This window comes from Lissotriton helveticus, chromosome 1_1 (assembly GCF_964261635.1).
Source record: "Lissotriton helveticus chromosome 1_1, aLisHel1.1, whole genome shotgun sequence".
Taxonomy (NCBI): domain Eukaryota; kingdom Metazoa; phylum Chordata; class Amphibia; order Caudata; family Salamandridae; genus Lissotriton; species Lissotriton helveticus.
Genome location: NC_136057.1, coordinates 1,356,139,096 through 1,356,151,127, shown reverse-complemented (window position 1 = coordinate 1,356,151,127; position 12,032 = coordinate 1,356,139,096).

Sequence of the window (12,032 nt, the reverse complement as noted above, 5' to 3'; positions counted from 1 at the left end):
TTTCCAGAAAGTGGTTAGTTAACCGGGTCACTTGCTTCTTGCACCGAATGGTGCTTTTGTGTTCTGATATGCGAACCCTGATTTTTCTGGTGGTCATACCCACGTACTTCAGCTGACACTGACAGGTTATCAAATACATGAGATTTTGACTGTTGCAATTTGTAAATCGCCGCTGCTGCCAGGGGCGATTACTGCCAATCTCAATACTGGTTGATTTATAGGTTTGGGGACAGGCTGCACAGCTACCGCATGGGTGGTGTCCCTCAACAGCTGGCAAGTCCCACAGAGTACCTATAGGACGTGCAACTCTTGTCTTCGGTCTAGTATGCACTAGTCTGTCTCTCAGATTTGAGGCACGTTTAAAGGCAAAGAGTGGTGGTGGTAATTGTTCTGTACCTGTATTAAGAATGGTCCAGTGCTTTTTTATGATCTTCTGGATTTGGTTAGATCGGGTACTGAAGGTGTTCACACACGTGATCCTGCTATTTTTTTCTTTGAGAGGAAAAAGCCACCCTGTTATTATTTGCTGCTCTCTTCATGCTCTGTTCTCTTCATGGACTGGCGCACCAGTTTCTTGGGGTACTGTCTCATGCATAGTTGTTGTTCGAGCATCTTAGCATGCTCACGGAAGGCTTCCTTAGTGGAACAGTTACGTTGAATACGTAAAAATTGTCCATAAGGTAGGTTGTCTTTTAATGCCTTAGGATGGCAGCCCCTTTACCGTAGTAGAGAGTTTCTAGCCATAGGCTTTCTGTACAGTTCCAACCTCAAACCTGTAGGCGTAGTTTTTATTAGTAGGTCAAGGAATGCTAGCTCCTGTTTGCTATATTCAATAGTGAAGCGTAAGAAGTTGTTTCTCGAATTCAGCCACTGATGGAATTGGAGTAGCTCTTCACATGTACCTCTCCACACGACCAAGATATCATCTATATATCTTCGCCATACCCGCAAAGAAGCGTGATATGGGTTGTCTGCTGTCAAGATGTGGTCTTGTTTGAATTTGTGGACATATAAATTAGCTAAACTAGGAGCAAAAATACTGCCCATACTGGTCCCAGATGTTTGTAGGAAGACAGTGTCCTCAAAGCGAAAGAAATTCTCTTTCATAGCTATGGTGGCCAAGTTCATGATCAAATGTACGGGGGTGATACATTCCCACTCTCTCTCCAAGAGGAGATTCTAAATTACTCTTAAAGTGTCATCCTGCGGAATTGATGTATATAATGATTCAACGTCGAACGACACCAAAGTGTCAGTCGAAATGTCGAATTCTATTTCAGGGAGGATACGAAGAACATCTTTCGTATCCTGGAGATAGGTGGGCATCTCCTTGACTATAGGTCGTAAGAACACATCCACAAATGTTGACAATGGTGAAGTACTGGGTTTTTAAGAACCCAGCGGTGCCAGGGAACACACCCTAAGACTTCGAGTCCTTCCTGTCCCAGACTACAGAAACACAGAGTCTTCTTGGTGAAGTCAAAGATGGAATTTATTGGCTGCAGCCAGTAACAGGTATCCTAGAAGTACAACACAGTGTATATTCTCAGGAGACTGCTCAACTTACAAAGCCAGCCATCCCTTTTTATACAAAATATTATGCTTTAGGCAAACATTCCTTATTGTACAGTTGACCATTCACATATTTTCATAACAAAGAAAAAGCAGAATCATGATGACAAGCCCATTTTCAGTTTGTCCAGCCCATAATCCATTACCCGGCAAGGCCCAGCATTTTCATCAGATATCGGACGGGCCCCTAATAAAATCGGACACCTCCCCATCGTAAACCAGGTCATAAAGAGAGAAACAGAGACAGGTGTGTGTAGGATTAGGCATGGTTTGCATGAAATGAAGGGTTTATGGTATGCGGCACCTTGATCCTAATCTCGATCGGCCACTGGGAAAGGAACCGGCCGAACAGGTTTGGCTTCGGGCATTGGAGTCAGCTTGCCCAGGTCACACAAAAGTCAGCTAAAGGTGTACGTGTCCCAAAAGACTTATTCGGCCTTAGTCATCGGCCTATGTGAGGGCAACCACAAAATGGCTGCCATACACAAAATGCAACCTGAGGGTTCAGGACGAGATCCCTGAATTCAGGGTGATCTCGCCGCTCGAATACACCGAAAATGCTTGTATGTAGTGTACTCGTCATTCTCGGTCTGCTGATCTCAAAATCGTCATGATACGACGATGTTTATGACACGGGTCCAGAATTTTCAGTACTACAGACCCTCCTTTTGCCCTTACATAGGCAATCAACCTACACTCACGCTAATCTGAGTCCAGGTCTATATTCATAAAATCATTGAGATGTTGCTGTAGCATCATCTTATTACTTAGTTTGTCCCTCGATACAGGTTTCCTTACACATGATGTAGCACAGAGGCCACATATTGCAGGAGCACACTGTACGCACAGACAGAACAGGAAAAGAATGGCTAAGGTCATCCCAATGACCATCAGAATCTTCCATCCCCAGGCGGATAACAGTTCCCAGAACCACCCCATCAATGACCAATCTCCTTTATCCACATGAATAGATTCAGAGATCTTATGTAGTTTGGAAATGGCCTGGTACACTGTCGGAGCGTTATCTGGAATGAAAACACAGCAACTTGATTGGATCACTTTACATACCCCACCACGGTCTGCAAGTATGACATCTAGCGCAACTCTGTTCTGAAGAGTCATAAGACGATCCGACTGGAGCTCAGCAGTTAAGTTACTAAGGGCACCGGCAGTTTCAACTATGGTGGATTCAACCACCCTCATTAACTGCCTTATGTTCCTGCTGTTAACCATGGGTCCCCAAAACGGCAGAAAACCCTTCAAGAAGTCTCCCAATTCTTGTCCTGCAGTGTCTTCTTTACTGAAGACACCTCTAACTATCCTTGTCTTGTGGTAATCTGCTGCAGCTGTGTAGGTGGGAGGCAACAGGAACGAAACAAAACATGTGCCTGAGAAGTCAGGGGGCAACGATGTGTAGGCTCTATCATGACAGATGAAATAGGTACCCCTAGCTGCTAGGAACGAAGGGGAAGTCTGAGATGCAAAAACATATGTCTCAGTGCAGATACTCTTCCCTAACTGAGCTCTGGGATTCTTGCCAGTACCTTGCAGATATAGGTGACCCTGATGGGGTACAATCCAAATCGGGGAGGATCTCGTTGCTCGCTGGTTTCCACTCAGAGTAACTCCATATCCGGTCACGTTCCATCCAATATACGCTAGTGTCTCATCTCTCGGGATAGTCTCATAGGAAGTAGCTTCTCTAATCATATCTACTATACCCTTAACTAGAGCACTATTCTTTGGATTATCTATTTCAGAACGTAGGGGGTGGACTTCATGAGCATAGATGAACATCGTTCTGTATGCCCACACAGAACCATTATGGCTGAAAGGCAGGACCAGATAAGGGATACCTTTATCAGTAGTATGAGGCATAAGACCACACACCCAACAGTTAGTCGTGTTCACTACTAATTGGTGTTGGTGCAAAAGCTGAACGAAAGAGTTATTGATAAACTCTAATCTCCTAACGGACTCATGTTCAGGTAAAGGGTGAAAGGAATGTGAGGAAACAGTAGAAGGAGGCATGGGCTGTATAGTGGGTGCAAATGTCACTTGAAAATAAAATAAAACATATCCTATTAAAAACATAATTACACTAAGCAACATAAAAATCGATAACATCAAAAAACGTTTCGTGGTCATCATTATACACATTTTGGCTTTAAAGTTCATTTCTTTGGCAGGTCTCTCCATCTTGAAAAACTCCATCCTCTAACTTTGCTGCTCGCGGAGGTAGGGTGTTCCGTGCTAAGGAATGCGCCTGTCAGTCCAAGGGAAACTCCTAAGAACCGACCAGAAACGTCGACCTTGTGTCTTCGGCTTGCACTCCAATGACTTGTCGCCCGGGACCCTACAGCTGAACCCGGATGGTGGTTCGAAAAACAAAAATAAAAACGTTTCTCAGATGAGAGAGCTGCACTTTCAAAAATAGCAAAGAAAAGGAATTTATTTGTCCATAGTTCTCGGCCTCAGATTATAACGGCTTTTTCCAGGTAATGTCTGGTCTTGAAACAAGAGTTCAGGTTCGGTAGTGTCCAATCGAATTGATGGTGGCACAGCTTCTTGCAGAAGATTGTCACTTTCACGTTCAGATTTTGTTCCTTTTACACGTGCATCGCTAAAAGGCAGAAAACTAGGCACAGTCTCAGTCTCAGAGTCAGCAATACCCTCCTGGACCCACCGGTCGTACGGCAGAGGCAAAGGGACCCTCTTACAGTGTACGCCGTGGATCCAGTTCCGCTTGCCTTCCACTCGCACGGCGGATCTCGTTGACAAAAGGACTAGGTGGGGGCCAGTCCAACGGGGCTGATAATTCTTTGTCCGCTTGAAGTTTTTAACCAAGACCCACGAACCAGGATCGATAGTGTGTCCTGGAGCTTCAGAGACCTGAGGCAGAGTATCGTGAACCTGTTGGTGTAAAACACGCAATTTAGCGGTCAAATCATACAAATAATCAAGCAATACAGGGTGTTCGATTTCGCTGAATTTTGTCGGCCTAGGCACTCCCCATATGTTGGCCGGGCGGCCGAACACAATTTTGTAAGGACTAAGCCCCACTCGTGAGTGCACAGTCATTTTTGTAGATAGGAGTGCTAGGGGCAAAGCATCAGGCCATTTAAGACCAGAGCTCGATTGTATCTTGGCCAATTTCAGTTTTAGAGTGCCATTGTAGCACTCTACTAGTCCAGCTGATTGGGGGTGATTTGCAGCGTGAAATTTTTGCTGGATTCCTAACCCTTCACATACTTTCTTCATCACTCGACCCACAAATTCACTCCCATTATCACTCCAGACCATTCTCGGCAACCCAAATCTGGGGAAGAATTCTTTGACAAGGGCTTTAGCTGTGGACATGGCAGTGTTATCTTTCAGGGGATATGCTTCTACCCATCTCGAAAAGGCACAAACAACAACGAGTACATATTTTAAATTGTTGCACCTTTCCATGTGGATGAAATCTAGCTGCAAAACCTCGAACGGATACGTTGGAGGCGCAAAATGACCAGCTGGAGTTGGGGTTCCCCTACCGGGATTGTATTTCAAGCACACCATGCAATTCTTGACCACATTCTCTGCACACTTAGGAATTCTAGCATTTTTCCATACTGGAGCCAACAACTTACAAATCCCTTTCACACTGATGTGAGCCATTCCATGGGCCATTGTAACCACTGCAAGCACATATGCATCGGGTAACAACCATCGCTGATGTTCTGACAATTCAACCCAACAACCATTTGCATCCAATTTACCCGTACTCTCTCTCCACACACTCAACTCTTTCTCTGTGGCTTCAGCTTGAATAGACTTCCCACTCTCTATCGTATCTTCACACATTCCAATGTCACCAACCCATCTTGCAGGGCCTGCAACATACATTCGACTCATCACACCCCTCGCTATTTCTTTTGCGATTTCATCAGCAAATGCATTGCCATGACCTACATCATCAGTAACCTTCTTATGTGCACTGCATTTCACAATCCCAACTTGCAACGGCAAGGTAAGTGACTCAAGAAGCTCATTCACCAACTGACCATGCTGTATCTTGGCTCCATGCGAAGTTAGAAACCCACGTTCTTTCCACAATCGTCCAAAACTATGAGCCACACCAAATGCATACTGGCTGTCAGTATATATGGTCACTTTCATTCCTTTTGATAACACACACGCTCTTGTAAGTGCAATCAACTCTGCTGCTTGAGCTGAATTATGCGGGATACGTGCAGCTTCAACAATCGTATGCAAAGTCGTAACAGCATATGCTGCAGTCGTATCACCATTCGGAAGCTTGAAGCATGAACCATCCACCCATAAAGTACCATCACATTTCGCAAGAGGAGTGTCCCTAAGATCTATTCTCCCTTTCGTTTCTTCTTCTGTCCTAAGAAAGCAATCATGCTGTTCAGGAACATCTGTCTCTGCTACAATCGGCAACAACGTAGCTGGATTCAATGTGTTGCATCTCTTTATGTGCACATGACTCGCTAAAAGTGTCCGCTCATAACCTGACAATCGAGCACTAGTTAAGTGCTGTGTCTTGGTTCTGTTTAACAAAATGTCCACTGCATGTGGAACCATTACAATCAACATATTATTCATCACTAAACCAGCAGACTGCCGAATAGAAACAGCTGCTGCTGCTGTGGCTCTCAAGCAACTTGGCAACGCTCTAGCTACCGGATCCAAAGTCGACAAAAAATACGCGTATGGACGTTGCTTGTCCCCAAAAGACTGTGTCAACACTGACAATGCACAACCTTCTTTCTCATGGACATACAGTGTAAAAGGCTTACTGTAGTCGGGGGTACCCAACACAGGAGCCGAACACAATTAATCACGCAATTCGGTAAAACTTTTCTGACAATCCTCAGACCATGGAAGGGGTGTCGTGTATTTCTATAGGTTCTGAATCAGTCCCCCCCATTCCTGACCCTATTCTGGTTAAACTAACTATCAAGTTAACTAACAGTCAGCCCATGAGGCAAGAAAACCCCCATGATGCAGATACCGTTATCTGACGCAGTCACACTACGGCACAGGAACGTGTTATCTGATTAGGTCATAACGCTTGAGATCTAATTAGACAAGCGACATTCCTCCAGCCCCTGATAAGGCATACGACGTTCTCATAACAAATCAAACCTATGACAACCTGGATAATCCGTGCGGCCATTGTTTTGATTTCACAGAGAACTTTAGTAAAGAATGTGCTAACGAGCAAGTCGTATGACAACTTTATTGACGTACCTATGTCCATCCTTACGTCAATCTCGGCACCTTTAAGGTATAAATATTGCCGACCTTGCCCTATGCAAACACACGCGTGGTGACAAGACGGAGCAGCCATACTTGCCGAAGCCGAGAGCAGAAGCAGACCCCGCTGGCAGCAGCCCCGCCTTCCTGACGCGCTGAGAGACGCGCTGCTATCTCAAGCCGAGAGACCCAGCACCGGCGCTTCCGGGTAGCCCTCGCAGGCAGCCTGGAATATCGAGAGCAGAGAAAGAGATACCATTCCTCATTCATCCTAAATTCCAGGTACAGAACTGAATAACCCCTCACAGAGAATTCTTTAGTTATTCACTTGGCAAAAACAAACTTAACTTAAACTGTAACTTTCTATTCCCGCCCACGCATTAGACTTAGGTCAGGTACACAGGGTAGGCGTATTTAGAAACACCAGTTGAGTACGTTTAGTCAAATGTATATGTGTATGTAAATATATTTTAATCATTTTAAACATCATATGGCTCAGAAACCATATCAATGTTTTTACAGTATTATTTTATACTATTGCTTCTAATGTATGCACTTTACTTAACTATAAGTATTGCAATAATATCGATCCATTTCTCTTGTACGAGAAAAGAGACTGATCAATAAATAACATCTTTTATTGAACACGCCCGTCTCTTCCTTTTCTCTACATTCTGATGAGACTAAGAATGCACGTACTGACTGAGTAAAATAATTGCCTTGTGCTCACACGACTCTCGAGATTGACTCTTGATTAGGGGAGAGCAAAGTTGTCATGTTCTATGGTTGTCAGAAACTAAATCCCTTCTTGTCTAATCAGGGGAGTTAATTCCTTCCTTGAACATTCGAGAAAGTTTCTAGCGAACTCTGAGCTTAGCTGGCAAACCCAAAAATTAAGTCTAGTATCGACAGTAGTAGACCTAGTTAACGTCTGGTCTAGGCCTTTACTGCTGTAGGTACTATTCCAATGCGCAGAGCCTATTGGGAAAATAGGAGCTACACTACATGGCGCCCAACGCGTTTGGAAAGGGCGATAAAACTAACGTAAGACATTTAGAGTAACTCAGTCGTGCTTTCTCACTCAGACCCCTTTTCCCAAATACTCCAAAGACGTCTGGAGTGGGTGAAAGGTTATTATATCCTCCAAAACCTCGCAGGAGGGAACTCCTATGTATGGTTCTTGGTCTAGTCAACGTTGAAGGATAAAACAGTTCCAGAATATTGTGCATCTAATCTTTGTTCCATAAAGAAACCTGATCTGCAAACAAACAAAATAACCTTATTGACAGTAAAATGTCTGACAATGAGGAGGAAAGAGAGGCAATTAGATTAGCTACTGAAATAGCAGATGCTGATGCTACCATGCAAACAGCAGACCCGGATATAATACTCATCCAGGTCGCCAAAAGGAGATCTATAACCTTAAAACTTATAGAAAATGGACTGACACCTAGAGGTGGCACAGTCATATTCGTAATTGAGGCACACGAATATCGGCAGACAGAGGTATACTATACATGGATACATTTTCCAGCAGCAAATGCTGTAACAAAGTACTTCCACTATTACAAAATAGAGGTTCCACCCGACATTTACACTCCTTTCGAGGAGGTGGAAGTACCACTCAAATTCCAAGAGCATTTGCTCTTATTTGATGGCGCCCTAATACATAACAATCACATTACAAGGCTCGGTCCTTTAGGAAGACCAGGAGCAACGTGGCCGGTCTTAGCCGGATACACACCACATCCAGACATCGAAAGAATGCCTGCAGCAGAGCTATTAATACAGCTAAAACAACTACTAAAAATTCATAGACAATTAGTTCAGTATGTAATGCGGACTTCAACAATTCAGCCAGCGATTAAACTTCCACAGCTGACCCCTCACCAGGGGAACACAAATAAAATTACACCACAGAACATCCAATCCTGCCTAGGTAAAGTTCCAGCTAAACGGGAACAAATACCATTCTGGTTGGCACAGAAAATTACCCAAATAGAGGCGGTGTTTCCTGACACCACCCCGCTGGAAAAACACAGGATTCTGACTATATGTCTCCCAATGGGAATCGCACCACACATTGAGGACTGTGACACTTGGGGTACAGTCTTTGCTTCCATCTACACAAAAACACACGGTGTTCCGTCCATTTCGGTAATACCAGATGTGCTAAAACAAATTCAAGATTAATACGGTCCAGAACCTGCTTTAACTCTTGGTATGAAATTACTGAAAGACTTCAAGCAGGTTTCGGCTATATTACTAGCCAACATAAAGGGTGAAGCAGCAAACGTGGCGATCCGCCAGAGGTTAAAAGAGACAGATATAGCAGACCAACCAGCTGAAATTGCCAGAATCATAGAAAAATCCTATGAAGAACTAGGCAGAGATAGTCTAGGTGGAATACCAGTAAAACCGCAACTGACTACAAGTCCAGAAAAAATGTTTTTTAATAATAATAATAATTCACCAAAAAAGAACTGGGATGGAAATAAACAATCCAATCCTAAAGAAAAGAAATTCCAGTCCAGAGGAAGGTCTCCTAGGCGAAGAGAGAAATCTCCAAACCCGAGACAAAGGTCACCCCAGAGTGACCCCTCTGGGAATAGATATAACCTTAGAAATAGGGATAATATTAAAAAACCTGATAGATATCAAGACATTGATACACGTCCCTCTCAATCTTTTCAGAATTCCTCGCAGAAATCGGAAAGAAGAGGACGATCAGAAGAGCACGCCAAGTCCAAAGACAAGGAACCTGCTCAACTGAAAAAGAAATCACAATTTCCAAAAAAGAAGGTAGCCAGTATCAAGGTAGTTAACAATGCCGAGAATACTGAGGACACAACTGAAAAACGGAGAGTGGGCTCAGACAATGCTAGACAGCGCAGCAGAGGTGAGCATAGCTCGCAAAGTCCTTATGAATCATCTGGAGACAGTGGACACGAATGAATACCTTCAAGTGGAAACTGCAGATACCAGAGTTAGCAAGCCCCACAAAATATACGAGATAACATTACGTATAGAGGGAGATAAGACTAGGAAAATTAGGGGACTATTTTGGGATAACCTCTCCAAAGGCTATGACATCCTTCTAGCTGAAAAAGACTGGCCACCAGAGTTTGTCAGGGAGTGCCCTCATGGCGAAGAAGTAATTATGCCTGCCTTCTCGAATCAAATACCGATTCATAAAAAATATACACTTGCTAGAAAGTGGGCAGTGGCCTTAGCACCTGCTTTATATAAAAATCATGTAGGATGGGATGAGGATTCTCCTCCTCACAAAGTCCAGTTAAAATCACAACCAACTGCACAAAGGCAGTACCCAATTAAGCAAGAAGCTAAAAAACAAGTAAATGAAATACTAGATCAGCTAGAATACCAGGGGGTGATTGAAACTTGCACCTCACAAATGAACAATCCTTTGTTTCCGGTCGCCAAACCAGACAACTCATATCGTCTAGTTTTGGATTACCGACACCTTAACACATGTTGCAAAACCTTTGCAGTGCAAAACTCACACAGTGCTGCACTAATGAATAACATAGTGCGCAAAAAATACAAAACAACCTTGGACATCTCCAATGGATTCTTTTGTCAAAACATAGCACCAGAGAGCAGATATTTAACTGCATTCTCAGTAAATGGCACTCAAAAACAATTCTGTCGGTTAGCCCAGGGGTACAAGAACAGCCCGGGGGTATTCTCAGCGAGAGTAACAGAATTACTACAACTATATGATGATGAAGCATTATCTTATGTCGATGACATTTACTTAACAGATGATGACTTGGAGACTCACTTGAAAAGAGTGAACACCATAATACTTGGTTTCGCTGCAGAGGGTTACAAATTCAACTTCAAAAAATCCAGAATTGCCCATCTGAAAATCCAGTACGGAGGATATGAATTATCAAGTATTGCCTGGTTGACAGTCTTTTAAGAACTAGAAGAATTGAAAAATCTAAAATATGATAAGACGTATCCTCTGCCAATCGACATTCTGCCTCTACGACATTACGCCTGTGTAATCTATACAGACGGACATGCTCAACCATCCGTTTGGGGAGAACAAGCATACAACCCCACATGTGAGATTACAAAAGAAGTGTGGCGCGGAGGTAAACTAAGACCTCTATTAACAAAGACACACTCAGTAGAAACCAATTCAGAACAACAAACTGAAATATTAGCTTTGAAAATGGCGCTAGATAATGCGGATCGCGAATTCCCGACACTTATAGTGTCAGATTCATATTACTGCGTCAAATCATATAACAGCGATTTGCAGACATGGATTCAGAACGGTTACAAAGATGACACAGATGCACCAATAAAGCAGAGACTGCTCTGGGAACAAGTAGCTCTTTTGAAAAAAGAACTACCAAAGACTCACGTGACTCACTCACTGAGTCATCAGCGTGATGGCGTTCACGTTGTAGGGAATTCATTGGCTGAAGCAGCCGCAGCGGCAGCCACTAAACCGGCTCCCGTAGATCGAAAAAAGCGTACATTAAAATACATTGACGGTGAAACATTGCTGGCGGTGAAAACGTCATCAAAAGGCGACTGCTCAGCGTTACCGATCAACTATCCACTCAATTATACATACATAATCGATGCAAACTCCGTCCCTTTTGCTCGAATCCCTGGAGTGGGGGATAGAGTGATTCCAAACATGGACAGGAGAAACTTGTTAATCGCAGACGCACACATGGGCGAGGGTCACAGACACCTTAAATTAAAATATTCTCTGGAAGAATTACAATCACGGTACTGGTGGCCAGGCATGAGCCTGCACTACACCATGTTTGTAAAAAACTGCCCAAACTGCAACAGAGATCGCAGTAGGGAGAGAAGCAGTTTAATACCTCGTCGTATCAAGGCAGATAATATTACCAGCAAAAAGAATGGCTTGCGATTAACATATACAGGCTAGTTTCCACTTATAATGTAGATCACCAGCACTCGGCTGACGTCCGGACTATTATACAAGATTTGCGAGTCTAAATGGCATATACGCTAAGAGCATGCTACGTTCGACCATTTCTTTCACTCAGGCAAACCAGCCTGGGGGGGAAACATGGCCAAATGAGCACAGCCCAGCGGGAATCTTCTCACTTCCTTCCTGAGGGTATGGGACGGTGTAAAGAAAAAACCAAGGCAGAAAGCAATCTATAATAGAAAGGATATTA